Source organism: Procambarus clarkii, unplaced genomic scaffold (assembly GCF_040958095.1).
Source record: "Procambarus clarkii isolate CNS0578487 unplaced genomic scaffold, FALCON_Pclarkii_2.0 HiC_scaffold_103, whole genome shotgun sequence".
In the NCBI taxonomy this organism is placed as follows: Eukaryota; Metazoa; Arthropoda; class Malacostraca; order Decapoda; family Cambaridae; genus Procambarus; species Procambarus clarkii.
This window is the reverse complement of record NW_027189136.1, coordinates 2,689,919-2,708,341: the sequence shown is the minus strand read 5'-3', so window position 1 is coordinate 2,708,341 and position 18,423 is coordinate 2,689,919. Positions and strand designations below refer to the sequence as shown.

Below are 18,423 nucleotides of genomic sequence, written 5' to 3'. Positions count from 1 at the left end.
ATCTTAAGAGCAAGTGATAGAAATATAATCATTTATGCTTGGGAAATATTATGGAATGGTTCCAAATATGAAAAATATTAAGTTTTTTGGTTAAAATTTTTTAATTTAAAATTTAAATTTTTAAGTGAATTTTAAACTTTAAAAAAATTATTTAATTTTTTGGTTACTTACTTAAAATAACATTATATAGTTCTTGTTTTTGTAGAAATGCCAATTTCTTCTTTTGCCCTTCCAGACTGTATAGTGACCACAGGCCGTTTGTTCATATCTTCATTATTCTTCGAACCATGGTTGTACAATCAGACCCACGTACACTGGTTAAAAGCATCACCTAAAAGCAACAACAAAAATGTAGTACACTGACGAATTTTGTATATATATATATATATATATATATATATATATATATATATATATATATATATATATATATATATATATATGTATGCCATATACATATATATGCTATGTTGTATGCTACAACTTGGCTGATAATAAAGCCATTCACAACTGCAGGCCTAATAAAAAAAGGAGGTGGCATAGCAATATCTTACAAAGATACCTTCATCTGCAATAGTGTCATTAGTAATAGAGACGACTATTGTGAATATACCTTTGCCAAGTTCTCCAGTAAATCCCTTAAATCCTCCTTGAACAAGAGGGTTTTTACTTGATCGAACCATATTCTTAACCTGCTGCAGGTAATTTTCAAATGGAAATGCTGAACATCTGTCCAAACTACCAAACTCTTTGGCATCAGAGGATGTGTGTGTTAGGCAGTGTACATTGTACACTAAAAAATCCTTACCATACAGCTCACGAGCCTTTAACACAAAGTACAGCAAAAGATCATGTGCATATTGGCTGTAATTTAACTGAATCAATTTAGGTGATACAAGAATAGAAATGGCTACACTCAGAGTCAGGAAATGGTCATACAATTCTTTGGGTAAGATTCCCTTCAGTACAATCTTACCGGTGTAGAGAAGGAGTTGCCTGTATTCAGTCGCTTTCCATCTATCAACCTCTGAAAGACTTCGAGGTTTACCTGTTCTTTTAGGCGTCGCTTTTTGGCCCGTGACATACGCTGCCATCTTGTGTGGTATTCTCTTCTTCTTTCTATAATGTGTGCATACATTCTGAAGGAGAAAGGCCAAGTGCTACATTACCAATTACTATTACAAGATTATTAGTAAAGTATTGTACTGCAAAAAGCAAATAAAATGGGGTAAACTAAACTTTGAAAACAAATAATAATTAAAACAGGTAAATTAGTAAAATAACAAAGGCTTAAGCAGACATGACTCTGCTTAAGCCATGTAAAGCAGACAGATAAGATGGCAATATATAAGGGGAAAAAATTAAAAAGCTAGGATATAAAACTAATTGAGATCAAAAGCATAAATTACTAAAGTAGGGGAAAAAATAACAAATGACTTCATAAAAAAATTATCCAATTGCCAACAGCAACTTGGTAGTACGAGTCTAAGTCTAAGAAACAAAAAAAATTTAAATGCTGTTATCTGCAATGAAACAATACATACTATTGCACGTACCGAAACATTGATGAATGTAAAAAATAGAGAACTATTTGCTGAATGTCCCATAAATGGATTTAAACTATTTTACACAAAGAGGGGGGAGAAGCCATGTATGTTAGGGAATATTTGAAATGTAGTCTCGAAAAGTACACAACTGTGATAGGAAAATTAGGTCACATGGAGGAGTGGGTCTGTATACTATGGAAGACCTTGTATGCTCGGAGCTCCTTAACATTACAAATGAGGTGGTAGAGGTATTGGGATTAAAAATAGAGAAAATAAATTTAGTGATTATTCTAATATACAAACCGCCAGATGCAACGGCCGAGGAATTCACAGAACAGATAAACAAAATGGAGAACTCGATACCTCATATTATCTTCCTAGGTGACTTCAACTTGCCTAGTCTAAGATGGAGAATAGCAAACAATAATATTATACCAGGAAATTTATCGAGACCTACCCACTCAGCTTCCTGGCAATACGTTAGTAATGAATAAATATGATATATTTACTCATTATAATGTTGGTGCTGAATGTACAACACGAAAAAACATAATTTTAATCTGAAAAAGGATCTTTTTATAAAGAAATTAGACGAAAATAAAGAGCTGGTGACGCCAAATCAAGTCGACGATCCAAGCGTCGGTTAGGTTAAGTTGGGTCAACCTAACCTATTATATTTATTCATTACTAACGTATTGCCAGGAAGCTTTGTGAAGCTTGTGTAGCTTGTGGTAGCTTGTGGTAATTAGACGGACCCTCATTTTAACAGAAACTTGGCTAAGTAAAGACTATACCCAACTCTACAACTTAGCTGGTTATAAAGGCATTCATAATTGCAGGCCTAGTAAAAACGGAGGTGTTATACCAAAACAGATGCAGAACTAGGAAACAGGATTTCTTCAACAGAAATTTTGAAATTGTTCACAATTTTTGTTACACCAAAGTTGGAGTATGCAGCAGTTGTATGGTGTGCCCATATCTTAGAAAGCATATCAACAAACTGGAAACGGTGCAGAGACATGCCACTAAGTGGCATTAACTAAATGCCATTAAATATGCCAAATATACTACATAAATATACATACTACACATGCACAATAATTGTCCTGGGACCTCTGATATTCATAATATAATATATATATATATATATATATATGTATATATAGGGCCATCAACACACCTCCAGCTAGGGCCACCAACACACCTCCAGGGCCATCAACACGCCTCCAGGGCCATCAACACAACACCACCATCAACACACCTCCAGCCAGGGCCACCAACACACCTCCAGCCAGGGCCACCAACACACCTCCAGCCAGGGCCACCAACACACCTCCAGCCAGGGCCACCAACACACCTTCAGCCAGGGCCACCAACACACCTCCAGCCAGGGCCACCAACACACCTCCAGCCAGGGCCACCAACACACCTCCAGCCAGGGCCACCAACACACCTCCAGCCAGGGCCACCAACACACCTCCAGCCAGGGCCATCAACACACCTCCAGCCAGGGCCACCAACACACCTCCAGCCAGGGCCATCAACACGCCTCCAGGGCCACCAACACACCTCCAGCCAGGGCCACCAACACACCTCCAGCCAGGGCCACCAACACACCTTCAGCCAGGGCCACCAACACACCTCCAGCCAGGGCCACCAACACACCTCCAGCCAGGGCCACCAACACACCTCCAGCCAGGGCCACCAACACACCTCCAGCCAGGGCCACCAACACACCTTCAGCCAGGGCCACCAACACACCTCCAGCCAGGGCCACCAACACACCTCCAGCCAGGGCCACCAACACACCTCCAGCCAGGGCCATCAACACACCTCCAGCCAGGGCCACCAACACACCTCCAGCCAGGGCCATCAACACGCCTCCAGGGCCACCAACACACCTCCAGCCAGGGCCACCAACACACCTTCAGCCAGGGCCACCAACACACCTCCAGCCAGGGCCATCAACACACCTCCAGCCAGGGCCACCAACACACCTCCAGCCAGGGCCACCAACACACCTCCAGGGCCACCAACACACCTCCAGCCAGGGCCACCAACACACCTTCAGGGCCATCAACACAACACCACCATCAACACACCATCCAGCCTACCACCACAAGCTTATAAATATACTACACATGTCTAAGAGCAAATAAAAGAAAACAGTTACCTTAACTATTGAAGATGCAGCAGGATTTTGTGGATAAGCCAGCAGCAGTCCCTCTCGACACGGTTTTAAAATGGCGGCGACTACCACAACATGCAACGAGCCTAAAGAATGTCCAGCGCTAGCATTATCTAAACGCTATTATATATTATCAAGCAATACGGAAATCTAAAATAAAAAAAATGATACAAATAATTGTATTAAATATTTATTTGCAATTACAATACCTCGGGAATATATTTTTGCGTTAGCAAAACATATTAAGTTCGTATTTAGTTTAACTCATTTAAATTCTTTACAAATAATAACCTGATTTTACCTGATGGCCATTAACATTAATGTTTTATGTTGATACATTTCATACCCTTATTATTTCAATTTCTTTCTTTATTATGCACCCCATACCCATCCCGTGGGCGGTGGTGTAAAGGATTACAGAGGCACATAATGGGTTCAGGAACTGAACTCTCTAGTTTGTTTAGCTAAGCAAATAACAATTTTTGACGCTAGTTACAAAATTATTAATGTTATATATACATGTACACACTCTCATACATACATGTACATATATATATATATATATATATATATATATATATATATATATATATATATATATATATATATATATATATATATATATATATATATATATATATATATATATATATATATATATATATATATATATATATATACGTATACATATATACATACACATGCATATTTATAATCACCCACACAAATACACACATCAATAATCTCTGTGTCACTTATTTTATACATGTTCTTGTAGAACATTCTATTGCGAACACATTGGGCGCTGCCCAATAAACTCGCCCCTCGGGGCAAAATTATTTTTTTTTTTAATCTTGGTGGAACATAAAATGGACGCCTGTGTTTATGCTGTCGTCAGATGGCGCTGTGACGTCACAGATGAGGGAAGCACGTACTGCGCATTAATGCCTCGATCCCTCGTTATTTATTTATTTTATTTATTTATATATATACAAGAACGTACATTGGGGGTTAAGAGACAACATAGAGCTTAAGTTAGAATTATAATCTTGTAAAACCACTAGCTTGCATATATAGCGTTTCGGGCAAGTCCTTAAACTAATCTTTGAGCAAATTCTTAAACAGAGTTTTAGAGAAATAATTAAATGTAAAATTGATAAAAAGTGTTTAACAGGTACATTACAGCTTTACTTTACAAGTACAGATGATTTTAAGTAGGATAATTACAGTAAAATTGTCAAAAAATTGTTTACAGGTACGATGCAAGAATTTTCGACACAAAAGCAGATCAGAACAATACTCAATAATGAACAAGGAATCCTAAGTACAATTAGGAAAACATCTCAGGGTTATACATTGGATTACTGAAGCACAATATGAGGATCATTACAAATAGTGTAAGTGTAAGATGACAGTGTAAGGCCATCCTTAGAGAGTGTTATCTGGTTGTGGGAGTGTTGTTTAGTTCCCAGGATGTTAGAGATGGTATTCCATGTGCTTTTCATGTTGCCTTTTGCTTCTTTGAATCTAGTCTCATAGTATGAAAGTTTTGCTTTTCTTATGATACTGGTAAGCACTGACGAGTACCTTTTACCAATTCCATTGGAATTAGGCCACTCCTAAATTTCTTTTCGTATTCATGTTTTTTGTTGATTGATTTAATTATGCCACTTGTGAGCCACGGGTTATTTTTTCTTTTATCAGTTACTTGTTTGGTAAGGAGGGGACAGTGAGTGTTGTAGAGGCTTAGAGTTTTGTAGAGAAAGAGGTTAGTTGATGAGTTTATATCCTGTGAATTATTAAATTCAGATTCCCAGTTAATATTGTGAAGTGCATTAGAGAGATTGCCTAAAGCTGATTCACTATGTAGCCTGAATGAAAGTTTTTTGGTTTCTGGTGGTGATGTGTCAATGTTTGCTATGAGGAAAGTAGGATAGTGGTCAGTTGTTCTGTCATAAATTACCCCAGATGTAAGGGGAGCTGTTATATTAGTCCAAAGGTGATCCAGGGTAGTGGCAGATGTTTGAGTGACTCGGGTGGGCTTGGTGATTGTGGGGATTAGCATACAGGAGTGCATGCTGTTACAGAAATAGTCAACTTGAGGGTTGTTTTCAACATTCAATAAAGAAATTCTGGAGGGCTTCTGTGCAAGGGTTAGGATGAGCTAGCCTAAGCATTTTTATACCAATTTGACAGTTATTTTCAGTAACACGATAAACAACGCTCGGAATATTAAGTTCCTTTCTCATATTAAGTATCTTTGTGGTACGAGGGCACCCAAGGATTATCCTCACGGCTTCGTTCTGCAATTTTTCAAGCCCTCCAAGCTTTCTTTCAGGATGCCTTAAAGTTAGTTTAGTTCATTTATTATGCACCCCATACCCATCTTGTGGGCGGTAGTGGAAAGGGTTGCAGAGGCACATAATGGGCTCAGGGACTGAACCCCACAATTCATTTAGCTAAGCAAGTTACAATCTTGATGAGCTAGTTACAAAATTCAGTATAAGTCGTCACATCAACAATGGGTTCGAGATCGATCACAAGTACAGTTTCTAAATTAAGCAACTGACATATGTGGAGAGCTAGTGTCACAATTGATATGTTTGTCCTGCACACCGCCCCTCATCCAGTGGGCAGCGGTGGATAGGTTACAATCACTTTGTTACTACTTACAGTTAGCAAACTGGGGATATTTGGCTAAAATTTCTGGTACCAGATAATTTTGAATGAAATATTGACACATCGTTGGTACATTGGTTATAAAATTGTCTCTGAATTCACTATCACATAGTGACGGAGGGTGTGCGAATAATTTTGTTGACAGTTAACATTTGGTCAGGTCTACATCGGCAGATAATGAGAATTCCCAGAAATACTTGTAACCGAGTTGATATCTAAGCCGAGCAGTAGTAACATCTAGAAGTCTGCTGATTTTATTGGATGAACCATAGATGTGTCGCTCCACTTGCATAATAGTATTGAACGAAAGTTAATCTCCCCAAACAATTTCGCGTTTTGGGCAAGTTACCCCTCCACTCTCTCCATTTTTTTTTGGACATTCCCTGGTAGTGTGCGGAAATACTGAAAAGTGTATACTCTTTTCAACTTTGTCACCTTAATTCTCGTCCTATGTCTTTCATTTTGGTATCAATGCGTTCGCAATAGAATTCCCAACAGAACTATGTGAATATAATGTCAAAGACAGCAGCGCGCTCCACCCGCCGACAAGATGAATGTAGGCCAAGGGTACCAGAAAAAGAAAGCTGAGCGTGATAATACTGAAAAGTGTATACCCTTTTCAACTTTGTTACCTCAATTCTCATCCTAGGTTTTTCAATTTAGCATCAATGTGTTCGCAATAGAATTCTCTACAGGACTAAAGGCATATAAACTCCAAAAGCCCGGCTTACCATCCGCAACAAACAGAGAAAGCGAGAGCGTGTTACCAGGGAGCGCACAAGAGCGATAAAATGTATACACTCTTTTCATTCTGGTCACCTCAATTGTCATCTTTGGTCTTTCATTTTGGTATCAATGTGTTCGCAATAGAATTTTCAACTGGAATTTATGCATGAAATGTCAAAAACAGCAGCGTGCTCCACCCGCTGACGTGATGAAAGCACGGCGGACCATCCACACAAAACAGAGAAAGTGAGAGAAAGTAACCTGGGAGCACTCTAGTGCAATGTAATGTGAACACACTTTTCACTTTGGTTACCTCAATTCTCGTCATATGTCTTTCATTTTGGTATCAATGTGTTCGCAATTGTATCTGCTGGCATTTTACCCTTTGCTTGGATCTGAAGGGTTTTAGGCTCACCACGATGCAATCTGATAGTACCACACGTGTATATACCTATCTTCAAGCTGCAATTCACTCATTCAAACCGACTTATAATAGTTATCCATATATAAATGGTAATCTTTGTTCTACCTGTTAACCTGTCATATGAAGAAAGATTGTCAAAGCTTATATTACATTCTCTAGAAAAGCAAAGAATTAGGAGTGACATATGGTAGAGGTGCACAATGGGATGAATGGACATAACAAAGGGGACATTAATGGGGTATTAAAAGTAGCAACACAAGACAGAACTCGAAACAAAGTGTAAAAATTGGAAAAATTTAGATTTAGGAAAGAACTGCATGAGTAAATACACTGGGTTTGTACCTTAAGGTTCATGTATGCAATATTACAGAGTTCCAGTTAACTCCCATGCATGCAATTAACTTATGTTATGTTTATGTTTTTTATGTTAAAATGTTTTTGTTGATTTGTTTGTATATTTTCATAAGTAAAGCATGCTTACCGTCTTATTCCAAGTTTTATGATAACTTTACAATGTTTAAAACATAAAGTTCAATATATATTCTGGTTTTCATACAGGAATTATACGTTAATATAACATCATAATAACGTAATGATGTCGTGTAAATAACGTTATACTGACGTCATATAAATGTTATATTTATGTTATAAGAACGTAAATTGGATAGCTTTACAGAAAGTAAACAAAAAAAACTAAATGTTGACTGAAAATTATTTATTCTTAAATATAAAGCATGAAAACATTATAATACCATAGCATTTACTATTATTTTTAAATTTTTACATAAATCTTAAAAAACTGTGTCATAAGAATATATGTTTTTAGTTATATCCTTTGGTTTTAAGAATGTCAGATATACGTATTTATGTCAAAAGTTACAGTATTACCTTTGTGGAACCATTTAAAAACGTCCACAAACGTTCTGTGTTTGCTGGGCAAGCTGTGAGCAGTGGACCTAGCTCGGGAGCAAGTGCTGCAGTCCCGGACACGACGACAGGGAGTCCAAGGAGAATCCAGGGAACGTCTGCAAGTGGTACCGCCAGGGGGACTGGCGAGTGGTCACCCAGGGGAGGCAGCCGGTGCTTCAACTGTGGTGTGAGAGGACATTATGCCCTCGAGTGTGAGGAGCACCAAAGGAATATAGGACTAATGTTGGAAGAGGAGAGAGTGTTTGTTCACACCCCATATTATAGTGGACCCAACGTGAATGGTTGGGAAATGAAGTTGGGTGAACATCCCTTCGTTTTCGGAGCCAACATGAAGTTTGGAAAGTCAGACCCAGGGGAGGTTGCCGTTCTTCGAGATACGGGTGCTGACATAAGTATGGTAACCAGGAGTATTCTCCCCAAGGAATTTAATGATTCACCTGTGGGAGTGGTGAGGATACGCAGTGTGGGGGAGGAATACAGGTTGCCACTTCACGAAGTACAGCTGATTGCCGACTGCGGAGTCGAGAAAGCTATAGTAGCTGTAGCCCCTAAGTTACCCCTAGAGCATGTACAGATGGTGCTGGGTAATGACCTTGGAGGAGGCAGGATACAACCCGATTGGGCCAGGAGTGCCTATGTGGCAAGCAGCGGTACAACCCTGCCAGGTGAGGTATCGGTCGTTCCAGATGGTAGTGAGGAAGCCGACTTCGCCAGGGAAGACGACGACAACGAGGGCGAGAGTGCAGAGAGGTCGTCGGAGGTCGTGGAAAACCCCGACGAGGACCTCCGACTAAGCCTGATGATTCGTGTGGAGGAGTGGCGAGGAGCAGCTGTACAAACGCCTGGGGCGGTGAAGAGGCTGCAGACCGCACTCCCTCCACACAGAAACGTGAATAAAGTAAGCTCAGTGGATGAGCGAACGGCAGAGAGGGGCAGAGAGGAGGAGCCACGACGCAGTGCACCCTATGCCGGCCAGATGAATAGTGGTAGGTGCAAGATGAACCACCGTGGTGAGGTGAGCCACAGGGAGGTGGATGAGCCCAACCACGAACCGAAGAAGACGTCTGGAGGGAAGAGAATCTCATGGAGGAGTGAAAATATTCGTCGGGAACGAAGGAGCGAATGGTATAGGAAAGGCAATACGAAGAAAGCAGGGAATAGGTACACCCAGGGTAGGCGCCAGCCTAACCAGAGGGGCATTGAGCCATTGCAAAAGCCTAGTGTGGAAGAGGGGAAGATGCTGGATGGAGTACAGGTGACAAGTGCCACTGTGCGGAGACAACGCACCTATGGGAGAAGAGGAACCGAGAAGAGAGAAGATTGGCGAAGAGGAGATCATGAGAGGAAACATGGAGTACCTGTATGACGCAGTGGAAGTCCAAACCCTCTCAAGTCCATCATCACCCAGCAGAAATCTGCTATCAGAATAATAACAAACTCTGCTTTCAGACAACACTCAGCCCCCTTGTTTAAATCCCTAAACATGCTAAACATTAACTCACTCCACACATTCTCTTGTGTCAACTACATTTACAAAACCCTGTTCTTAAATGCAAACCATGCTCTGAAACTCTCCCTGGACAGATGTAATAGGACCCATTTTTACCACACCAGAAATATATGTCTCTTTGATATCCCCAGAGTTAAACTTAATCTGTGTAAACACTATACAAATAAAGGGACCTAATATATGGAACTCACTCCCTAGTGAATTGAAAAGCTGTCAAACTTTTGCCTCATTCAAAAACAAAAACAAAAATTACCTAATTTCATCTTCATAGTTTCCTACATTGTGCTTTAAATTTGCTCTGTACCTAGTGTTACCCAATCTCCCAATCTTTATGTACTTAATCCAAACAACTTTACCACTGTGATCATTGCTGTCTTCTTACATGTGCTAGCAATATGCTGTATTGTGCCTATTATTTTTGTTAAATTACCATTCAAGCTGTCAATGCAATCAATCTGAGCTACCTATGTGCTTTATACCTACCAATCTCTCTCATCTCATTTTTTTCTTGCAATGTACCTTTTATCATTTTTATAAATTTTGCTAGTATTTACCTACTTAAAATTTTCTGTTAGATTAAGGACCTGCCCGAAACGCTGCACGTACTAGTGGTTTTACAAGAATGTAAATACATGCTATGTATCCTCACAAACCCAATGTACCTTCATGTATGTAAATAAATAAATAAATAAATAAATAAATAAATAAATAAATAAATAAATAAATAAATAAATAAATATATAAATGTATAAGGCAAAAAGGGTTGGGCCCGAAATATGGCCGTCTTAACAATATTATGTCCCCTTGGGCAAACCAGTGTTCTGGGGCCCCTACGACAACCATTCACGGGAATAAATTCAAATTAAAAAAAAATCAAATGTTTATTCAGGTAAAGTACATTGTGAGAGAGTGTCTGTCAAGATTCTCCCACAGCTGACTGGAATGGCTCATTGCTGTGCACAGTGCACCGATCTTGTGCACAAGGTCCTATCTCACTTAACCCTGGATAGTGACCTGGCATGTTGGGTATCTCCAGAATGCCCACTTAACCAGGAACACTTTCATAATACGGAGGCCGCCGAATGTCCAGGCAGGAAGTAGATACAGGGAGTTAAGCATACTTGCCATCTAGGGGTCAGTGAGTACATCGGTGGTGGAGCGTGGGAGAGGGGAGACGCTAGCAGCGTCTCCCCTCTGGGGTGAACCGGCGCGATGGACAATAACAGCTATGACGTGTTCATGACGTCACCTCTCCTACTGCTCATCGAACGAGCTAATATGATTGGTTCCTGCTCAATTGCTGCAATGCTATTGGTCAAATTGTAACTCTTTTGTGCTGGGTGCCCGGCAGCCCTTGCAAAACCATTCTTGTGAGGGATCTCTTGCAAAGTGGACGTGTTCTGTTCTGTCTACCGGCCAATAGACTGAACACTGTCTATTCCTCACCGTCAAGTTAACTCAGTGTCTGAAGATTATACGACACACTCGCCCAGAATCACGAGTGTGAATATATTATTCAGAAGCCTAAAGTGACAAATCTCCAGAGCGAAACAGACTGGTATCAGGTAACACCTGGTGACAAAGATCGTTGTGAGTGACTTAGAGTGAACTAAGGCAGTGCCGCCGCCTAAGTAACCTGTGTGTGACTTTACCACAAGTGTACCTGCATGGTACCACAGCCGCCGCCACTCGTCCCGAGCGTGTACCCCAGTACCCCAGTACCTCTGTACTTCTGTGCCTCGAGCGCCCGCCGCCGCCCTCACATTACTATGTGACGTCACCATCTTGCTCATCGCCAGTGCCAGTGTGTGCGCGTGTGTCTGTCTGTTAAGCATACAGCCCGGCCTACTGCAAGTACCCTCCGTGTCTACGAGCGAAACCAGCTATCAAGCCACCTACGAGTGCTTGTATAAATGTGCCTGAGTGAGTGAGTAAGGAAAGGTACCCTATCTGTAAGTACAAGATCTTGTCATTGTTTTATTGTGTCTGTGTTGATCTGAGGTATCAACCACAGTTCTCACCTTCTCATACCTGTCACAGGTTATAGGTGAATCGACGGTGAATGCGTGTTTATCTGTGTGGTATCACTGCATTTCACTAGTCTGTGAATGTGAGCTTTGTTACCTATCGTACGTTACGGCTCGTGACCCTACAACAGCCAACTTTAAAACAGGTCTAGGGTTACTAAAAACTGCTGTTCACAAGAGCGGGTCACCAGTATAACCCCTTGATAAGTAATGAGCACTTTGTTAAAAACTTTCCTTTAGGACTGAAAGAATACATATAAAACTTATATATATATATATATATATATATATATATATTACATAAATCTCAACAGCAAACAGATGATTAATTTCTCACAAATATATCACATTAAAAATATCACTGTCTCTCCCGGAAATTAATATATTATTATATGTATGGTTATGACAGAACAATAATGTAAAACTTAACTCCACAAGATGTTAACTCTCTGGTTCTGGATCAGCTACTGAATTACAATTACGCGGTAGTCAAAAACATCGCCTTGCCCCGCGAACAATTTGCCAAAGTTACAATATTTATTATTTCTACAATGGAGCAATACATTGTGACGAGTAATCTTAAACTAACGTAATGAATGGTCAATACATATTGGTATACAAAAATAAGGTAACAATTGCTTTACATAGTAATTAAAATACACATACAAAGGGGGACTAATGGCATGCTAACCCAGCAACGAACTATCCCACGACAATTTGCCAGATACAGTTCACACAATTATTATTCACCTATGTTACCCACATATGATCACATATAAATCATTAGTTCCCGTGGGAAACTGAATACACAAAGAAATAAAACAATCATTCCCACGATACGTTGGGCCTAACGCCAACAATGTAACATGAAATTATTTTACATAGAACATATAAGTATATTAATATACATACTTGTAATTTACACACAATTATAAAAGGTACATATTAATTTATTTAATTACGTATCTTATAGAGGTACGTAACAAGCTTCACATACACCACACATTTAGTTATTGTGTGATAATATTATTGTGCATGTTATTGCCTGTCCCATTGACAGTGTAGTTGTGAATATTGCATATCATCATTACCGAGTATCCGGTTGGAACTCTTGTGATCCCTTTGCATACCGGCAGTTAGGTTGCCGTGTTAATGATTGGCTGTCAACTGTGTTAAGTTAGGTGTTTGTCCACGAGTGGATACGAGTCGTTTAGCCAGACGTCAAGAGTCTCGCTAATACAACCATAGCTTTGCTGACGCCAATCTAAAGTAAATCAAGCACCCTGTGTATTAGTGGTCAAGTTAGTAAATAAACTACTGTTAAGCTTTATGCGGTGTTTCTGTTGAACCACTTCTGAATACTGCCAACCATTTACTCAAGCCTTCAGCTCTAAGTGTCTTCAACACCGAGTTGCCTATATTCACTAAACTAAAAATGTGATGAGGACCATAGGAGTCCCTTAAAGTGTTAAATCATTGAGGAGATTCCAACGATCAACGTGGAGCAGGACCAGGTGAGGCTAGTCTGAGAAGAGACCCTCAAGGACTCTAACTCGACCTTGCTCCCAGGCCCTGTACGGTTGCTCTCGTATTTTCTATTCTGCAAATTCCGACAGCTTTGTGAAGCGTTTGTCAAATGTTCATTGGCGACGTACGCATTGCAGTCGTGATAGCAAAAAAGAAACCCCCCCACATACATACATACAAGGGGTGATACAAATATTGCTGAATTTATAGATAGAGCTAGTACATACAATGCCTAAAGCCACTATTACGCAAAGCGTTTTGGGCAGGAAAAACACTAAAGACTAAACTTAATACTAATTGAGATTAAAGCATAAAATATGTTGAGAAAATAAACAAATAAAAAAGGGGGAACATGGCAGAAAAACAGCAAAAATAAAATTTGGTCGACAAACAGCATTGTTTAAAAATAACATACATGGGTTGACATTATAGGGATAAGGTAGGTTACAGGGAGTTAATTAGGTAGTGCTCAGTTTTATCTTAAACTGGTTGAGAGAGGTACAGTCTTTAACATGATTGGGAAGGTCATTCCACATTCTGGGTCCCTTGATTTGTAGAGCATTTCTAGTTTGATTAAGTCGTACTCTTGGAATATCAAAAATATATTTGTTTCTGGTGTGGTGCTCATGGGTTCTGTTACAACTTTCAATGAAGCTTTTAAGGTCAGGATTGGCATTACAGTTCAGCGTTTCATATATATATATATATATATATATATATATATATATATATATATATATATATATATTGTGAGGTACCACCTCTGGTGCCAATGTGGCGACCCATAGCCTCAGAGAAGAAAATAAAAAGTATTCAGAGGAGACCTTGTGGTTTCTCACTGAACAATAATATTATCTTCTCCTGCCACCCCCATTCTTTACTATGTACACATATATATTTGTTTTATTTGAACATTGTTACAAAAAAGGAGTTACATATTGGGTACAATATATATAGGATACAATATATGACATGGGAAAATGTCAAGACACATAAGCCTGGAAACCCACTTCGGCCAATCATTAGCCAGATACCAACACCCACGTACAGACTGGCGAAGCGACTTAACGGCTTGCTGACTCCTTATGTCCCTTGCACCTTCAGCCTGAAGTCTCCAAAGGAATTTGTTGACTTACTGCGGAGAACACGGGCCACAGGGATAAGAGCCTTGTTGGACGTAGAATCACTGTTTACCAACGTACCTGTGGATGAAACAATTGGGATGATAGCGGAAAGAGTGTATCGTGATCCGGCCTGTACTCCTCTTGACATACCAGAAAACATTCCAAGGAAACTACTCCAAGCTTGTACTAAAGAGACACCCTTCTTGAGCCCGGATGGGCACATGTATAAGCAAGTAGATGGGGTCGCCATGGGTTCTCCCCTAGGTGTCCTGTTTGCGAACTTCTACATGGGTACCATCGAACAAAAGGTCTTAGTCAACATGAACTTGAAACCGGCCATATACTGCAGGTATGTTGACAACATTTTTACACAGGTACCTGATGACAAACATCTGCAGGAGCTGAAGGAGGCATTTGAGCGGAATTCTGTGTTGCGTTTCACTTATGAGATGGAGAAGGATGGGAAGCTGCCCTTTCTAGATGTAACAGTCATGGAAAGGAGCGGAGGTTTCCACACTGCAGTCTACACTAAGGAAACAAACATAGGAATGTGCCTAAATGCCAACAGTGACTGCCCAGACAGGCACAAGAGGAGTGTCGTTAACGCTTATGTCGACCGTGCTCTCAGCCACAGCTCAGGATGGAAGCAAGTCGATGATGAACTCTGTAGGGTAAGGCAGGTCCTAGACAACAACGGCTTCTCCAATGATTTCGTTGAAGACATCATAAGAAGGAAGGTGAAATGCCATGCAACCTCTGAAGAGACAACTAACACAACACCTGTACCCCCTATTGGACTATTTTACAGGAACTTCTTTTCCACAGCTCATAAAACAGAGAAAAGGGTCCTGAAAGATATTGTTAATAGAAACGTTATCCCTACAGACAAAAATCAGAAGATACAATTGACGATCTACTATAAAACCAAGAAAATGGCCAACCTACTCATGAGAAACTCTCCAGACACAAAGCAGAACGCTTTAAAAGAGACCAATGTCGTCTATGCCTTCAAATGCCCACTTGGGGACTGTAAGCCTCAAAGAATTCAGTATATAGGCAAGACAACAACATCTCTTTCCAGGCGATTAACGATGCATAAGCAACAGGGCTCCATTAAGGAACATATAATCTCTTCCCACAACCAGACTATCACCAGAGAAGTCTTAACAAAAAACACGAAAATCATCGATTGATACAGCGATAGCAGGCGGCTTGATATCTGCGAGGCACTACACATTAAGAAGTCGACACCAGCAATCAACAGCCAATTAATGCACAACTATATTCTACCCACTTCAAGACTCCACACCAATATAGAAGCATCAAGAAATATGGGCCAATAGGCCCTTTGCAGTTACTTCCATTCTTCCCTTAACTTTCCTGCCCGAAACGCTTTGCATAATAGTGGCTTTAGGCATTGTATGTACTAGCTCTATCTATAAAGCCAACAAACTTTGTAAAATCTCTTTATGTATGTACCTTACCAAAATAAAAATTATTATATTATTATTATTATTACAAAATATTATACCCATTGTTTCGTGTTCTGTCTTGTGTTTAAAGTTTGTTTTCACCTCATCCAAAACTGTTGTAACATTCACCTCACCCAAATGCAGGTATAAAATCGAAGCTGTTTGAGCTCTGTTCAGTTATAGTTGTGTGTGTGTAAACTAAAGTCTCTGAAAATGTAATAAGTTTTACGAAACGCGTTCAAGTGTCGCGTCAGACTAGAAATAAAAATGAATTTTGGAGAATTGATTTTTCAGTTACTATCAACAGTGAAAAGAAATAAAGGAAACATAGAGAAAATTCGTGTTAGAATTATTAATCTTACTTTTTCGGTCATATATAATATATATATATATATATATATATATATATATATATATATATATATATATATATATATATATATATATATATATATATATATATATATATATATATATTATTAAATATGACCGAAAAAGTAAGATTAATAATTCTAACACGAATTTTCTCAATCTTTCGTACATTACGCTTCACTGTTGGAGGTAAATCAAAAATCAATTCTCCAAAATTCATTTTTATTTCTAGTCTGACGCGAGACGGGCGCGTTTCGTAAAACTTATTACATTTTCAAAGACTTTAGTTCACAAATACACAACTGAATAGAACTTACGTATCTCCGATTTTATATCTACATTTGAGTGAGGTGGAAGGGGTGATGTGGCATTAACACAAGACAGAACAAAGTGTGGTATTAATAGGGTATTAATTTCATCAACACAAGACAGAACAAGAGTATTAATAGGGTATTAATTTCATCAACACAAGACAGAACACGAAACAATGGATATTGAATAGAAGTGTTTGTAGAAAGCCTATTGGTCCATATTTCTTGATGCTTCTATATTGGAGCGGAGTCTTGAGGTGGGTAGAATATAGTTGTGCAATAATTGGCTGTTGATTGCTGGTGTTGACTTCTTGATGTGTAGTGCCTCGCAAACGTCAAGCCGCCTGCTATCGCTGTATCTATCGATGATTTCTGTGTTGTTTACTAGGATTTCTCTGGCGATGGTTTGGTTGTGGGAAGAGATTATATGTTCCTTAATGGAGCCCTGTTGCTTATGCATCGTTAAACGCCTAGAAAGAGATGTTGTTGTCTTGCCTATATACTGTTTTTTTTGGAGCTTACAGTCCCCAAGTGGGCATTTGAAGGCATAGACGACGTTAGTCTCTTTTAAAGCGTCCTGTTTTGTGTCTGGAGAGTTTCTCATGAGTAGGCTGGCCGTTTTTCTGGTTTTATAGTAAATCGTCAGTTGTATCCTCTGATTTTTGTCTGTAGGGATAACGTTTCTATTAACAATATCTTTCAGGACCCTTTCCTCCGTTTTATGAGCTGTGGAAAAGAAGTTCCTGTAAAATAGTCTAATAGGGGGTATAGGTGTTGTGTTAGTTGTCTCTTCAGAGGTTGCATGGCTTTTCACTTTCCTTCTTATGATGTCTTCGACGAAACCATTGGAGAAGCCGTTATTGACTAGGACCTGCCTTACCCTACAGAGTTCTTCGTCGACTTGCTTCCATTCTGAGCTGTGGCTGAGAGCACGGTCGACATATGCGTTAACAACACTCCTCTTGTACCTGTCTGGGCAGTCGCTGTTGGCATTTAGGCACATTCCTATGTTTGTTTCCTTTGTGTAGACGGCAGTGTGGAAACCTCCGCCCTTTTCCATGACTGTTACATCTAGAAAGGGCAGCTTCCCATCCTTTTCCATCTCGTAAGTGAAACGCAGCACGGAACTCTGCTCAAATGCCTCCTTCAGCTCCTGCAGATGTCTGACATCAGGTACCTGTGTAAAAATGTCGTCAACATACCTGCAGTATATGGCCAGTTTCAAGTTCATGTCGACTAAGACTTTTTGCTCGATGGTACCCATGTAGAAGTTTGCAAACAGGACACCTAGGGGAGAACCCATGGCGACCCCATCTACTTGCTTATACATGTGCCCATCCGGGCTCAAGAAGGGTGCCTCTTTAGTACATGCTTGGAGTAGTTTCCTCAGAATATTTTCTGGTATGTCAAGAGGAGTACAGGCTGGATCATGATACACTCTGTCGGCTATCATTCCGATTGTCTCGTCCACAGATACGTTGGTAAACAGCGATTCTACGTCCAACGAGGCTCTTATCCCTGTGGCCCGTGTGCCCCGCAGTAAGTCAACAAATTCCTTTGGAGACTTCAGGCTGAAGGCGCAAGGA

The 18,423-nt window shown here is 39.8% G+C and overlaps 2 long non-coding RNA genes across 2 annotated transcripts in view; both read right to left on the bottom strand.

The window, feature by feature from the left end:
- The window catches only part of LOC138360238 (uncharacterized), a 4,686-nt gene extending 4,362 nt beyond the window's left edge, over window positions 1-324 (bottom strand). Inside the window, exon 1 of the long non-coding RNA XR_011226249.1 lies at window positions 172-324. This is a non-coding gene — a long non-coding RNA (uncharacterized lncRNA). The remainder of the gene's footprint in view (window positions 1-171) is intronic.
- Window positions 1-18,423, bottom strand: part of LOC138360249 (uncharacterized) — a 303,517-nt gene that overhangs the window by 187,370 nt on the left and 97,724 nt on the right. The gene's annotated exons all lie outside the window — the stretch shown is intronic.